Here is a 4,191-nt window from a genome sequence, read left to right on the forward strand (position 1 = left end):
GTATAAACACCTAAACTAATATACCCAAGCTAAATGATCTCGTGACACTTGATCTTGGGCGATCCTCCTCTTCGTAGTATGGTTGAAGGAATAATGTGTCTTGGAGTTGAATTGCGTCGTGCTTCATTCTGATTTTCGTCAACCTCCAAAATATCGTCGTTGACGCACAATTCCAACCAACCTCCAGCCTGGATACATGTTAGAGGAAAACACAAAAGCTAGAAACCATGATTAGAAATTATTTGTTAATCATCAAAACAAGAATAGACAATATGCTCATAAACATGAGACCTAACATTCTCTACCCTAGATTGTGATACCTAACGATGGGTAACGAGGCTTTAATACCACTTGTTGGAACTGAGTTGCAAATCTAGAGGGGGAGGAGGTGAATAGGATTGCTATAATTTTTCAACTGAACTCAAAATATGCAGCGGAAATAATATGCGAAAAACTAAATAAATGAACACACAAGATTTTTATAGTAGTTCGATCAAAATCATATATCCACTTTTCCTTCTCGCAAAGGGCCTTCTTCACTATGACTGGAGTTCTCTCCAATCAAATACCCGATTTGGTAGACTTTACAGGCATGACCACGAAATCTACCCAAAATCAATCGACTAATTTAACTCCTCACAATGATCAGAAGGAACATAGCCAAAGCTAGACACCCACAATTCACCTTGCTTAAATATGCCAACCCTCAATTACCCCGGTGCCGTCAAACTTATAAGTTTAAAATACAAAACCAACCCAAAAATAATTAAATTAAGAACAATTAGAAAAATCTTATTGCTCTTTTGATTGGCAAATCGTTATCCTTATGATTAAATTGTATAATAATTCTACCATTTTCATATGTAGTATTAGAAAATAGTATATTTAGACTATAACATGTCTCTTTTCATTAAGTACGTACTAGGTAAAATATTATTCCAAAAGAAACTCGGTCAAGGATTGATGATAGAGATTGTATGAATTACTACTTGCCGTCATATATGGCTATGGAAATTATTATGATTCATTCTTGACAGAATCATTTCTGTATTTAGTTCCAAATAACTTGAAGTTGTGATGTGGATGATTGACAATCGTGATTGAAAAATTAAACCGTAGTTTTTCGATTTTTGTGGTAACACTCACACTTGCATTTATTATGGAGTGTACACACCTTGCATCTATAGCCATTCACTCCATCCACTCAAAACAAGACCGAGAACACCTCAACGAGACCCACCTCATATCCGTTGGTATCTTCTCCTCTCTGGCCAATTCTTCACCTCTATTTTTCGTTTTAGATGCATTCTTACATCTTTTAATGAATCCAAGCGCTTTTTTCCTATAAACCCAAGACTTTATTGTTATTTACTTTTAGGCCGACGCATTTCGAATATCACTCCAAAGCAAAATACACTATCTGTCTACTGAATTTTTTTTTAGATCGATCTGCTTTGTGTAGTCCAGCATTCCGAATGCGATATGATGTTATATATAAGCGTAATCCGATATATACTAGACCGCTGAAGTATACAAAGTGAGTTTGAGATACTCAATATGATATTTTTTGTTTGAGAGTTATTTTAAAGTGGGAGGATTCAAAAATAAACAGACGTGAAACTTAGGGCTTATAGGCAAAAACGCTAACCCAATGCCATAATAAAGCACCTAGCCTGTGAACACTCATCCCACTCACAGCCAAAATCGCAGGGCAGCATCGAGAGACTAGAATGGACCAAGTCTGGTCATGGATCACCACCCTCTCCTCTTCTTCCTCCTCTCCTTCTTCTCTCCTGCTCATCGCCAGCGCCGACAAATCCATCCTCCTACGTGCCGAAACAACGGCCCAAGAACTCATCACCTTCTCCATCTCCCTCATGGGCCTCGGCCCATCAAAGACCCTCTGGGCCTCCAGCGCGTTCCCTCTCTCCTCGCTCACTCCCTGTCACTTCCTCACTCAGCTTGTCCAAGAAATTATAACCTTATCTCCTACTAGTTCCATTCTTCCTTACGACAACAGTGGGCCAAGACTTGATGTTGGACCCATATCTTATGCCATTAACAACGCCCAAGAGTCGGCCCGGTTCCTGTTCATCGCTTGTGCTAAACTCGCCGCCTGCTTCTGGCTGGTGCGCCGTCGACGCAGCCCGCAGAAGCGGTTCTGCTTTCCGCTGCCGTGGGCCCAATCCTGCTGACAGGCCCCTTGACTGCCGGCCGCTTCGTGGGTCCTCAGGCCGTTGCCCAGACTGGGAGGAGGGGTTGTCATGCGTCCCTGGTATGTCATCACCAAGTGTGGCTCGTCCAGGAGCTCCAGCAGAGCCGACGGCCCATGGTCCCCAGGCTCTGCCGTGCTACGCGCGATGGCGCACGGCTTGTCTTAAAAGGGTATGCTGCCGCAATCGCGCATGAACCCGCATCTGCAGCGGCACAGTCATACTGCGGGCGACGCTCGCCATCAAGGAGTCCGCGCTCCAGTACGCCCTGGCCCACCAGCAGCTGGAAGCAGTAATCCAGATGGAGTACAAAGTGACCATGAACGACCCCCGGTATATCAGAGTCAGCACACGTGTCGACAACATAAGGCTCCACGTCGTCAGGCTGGGGCTGGGGAAAGATGATGATGATGATGAACGCGACCACTTACGAGCTGAGCGGCACTTCCCGTCCAGAATAAAGGTCTGGGTCGGGCCGGAAATCGGGTCCTCATACACCACCGGGCTCAGCCTGGGCCGGTCGACGTACAATCCTGAACGAGAGTCGGAGACGACACAGACGATCAAGGGGAATTCAGCAACCCCAAAATTTCCTACACTGAAGGCGAGGGCGAGAACATCCGTGAGGACACGATGGAAGAGCTGGAGGTGGGAGCAGGAGGCGGAGGGCAGCGCCGCGTGATACTTGAGGGTCTTTACGACGGGATGACTGAGCTGAGGTGCCGGCCGGGGCGGCAGGGGAATGAAGGGAGGTACACCGGAGTCCGGAGGTGTTTAGTAAAACAATGGACGGTTGGCTTGGTGTGCGGGGGAGATGGGGAGGGGGTGAGCTGGAAGTGGAGAGAGATGGAGGGGAGAGTTTTGAAGTGGAGGATTGGAGGGAGGATTTGGGTGAGTTATTGTCCTAATGAGGTGAAGAGTGAGTGCTTTGAGAGTAGGGTTGTGGAGTGGAGGGATGAGGTGGATTTGCCTTTAGTTGCTTCGTGTGATTAGAGCATAAGACGGGGTGTTTGCTGTAAATAAAGACATGATGTAGCAAAATGTGAGAGATTAGTTGGAGGAGGATATGTTCCCTGTAATCGTAAAATATTATATATTATGGAAAAATTGTGTGTAGCAACCTTAAATCTAAAATTTATGCATCCCTCTCCCTAGGAAAAAAGTGCAAGCTTTAAAATCCTAGTAAAAATAAATTTATGCATTTATCATGCTAGTAGTGTACGTATAAGCCCACAACCCTTGAAAAGCTCCCCAAAATACTATTCTAGCAGTCAGAAAATGCATAAGAAAAAAATCACTTTTTTTAAAACAAAATTCCGATTGTTGAACCCTAAATCTCTCAGAAAAGTTAAAGCTTTGGACGAAATTTGCCCAATTCTTGACCATAGTGTCAAAAGCCCTTATCCCTCTTATTCTCAAAAGCTATCAATTGACCAAAGCCCTGAATTCTAAAACTATTTTAGTGATAAAATTTTGAATTTTGATGAAATCTATCTCAATCCATGGCAAAATCATGTTCTACAACGGAATTGGCGACTAAGAAAGCCGATTTAGAGTCTGTGGTAGTAAAGAAAGGCTCTGCACAATCTTTGCCATTAGTACATTATTGTTTACAAAAATTAATCTAATTGAAAGGGCGAGTCTACAAAGATCTCTATAGTATGCTTGTGAGTATGAATTTGTTCTTTGAAGTTATTGTTTTAAACTTGATTTATATGTTAGGCGTTTGGGTTTTGATAATAGGCTTTCAATGCTTTCATCCATCTTTTAACAAAGTCTGTTATGAATATTTGATTTTTGTTCCTCTATTTTTTTTATTAATTTGTTTTATACAACAGCATTTGTTCTCTTGATGAAAACTAAATTTGATTTTGAATTTTTTTCAGGTCATATTGGGAGATATTGCTATGTAGCAATATTATTATTTTTGTAGTAGCAAGTTTATGTTAATCATTGCCTCATTGGCATATACGTATGA

At 42.6% G+C, this 4,191-nt stretch overlaps 1 pseudogene; it reads left to right on the top strand.

Moving 5' to 3' along the window:
- LOC109821104 lies at positions 1,623-3,340 on the top strand (annotated as a pseudogene).

Source organism: Asparagus officinalis, chromosome 8 (assembly GCF_001876935.1).
Source record: "Asparagus officinalis chromosome 8, Aspof.V1, whole genome shotgun sequence".
Lineage (NCBI taxonomy): Eukaryota > Viridiplantae > Streptophyta > Magnoliopsida > Asparagales > Asparagaceae > Asparagus > Asparagus officinalis.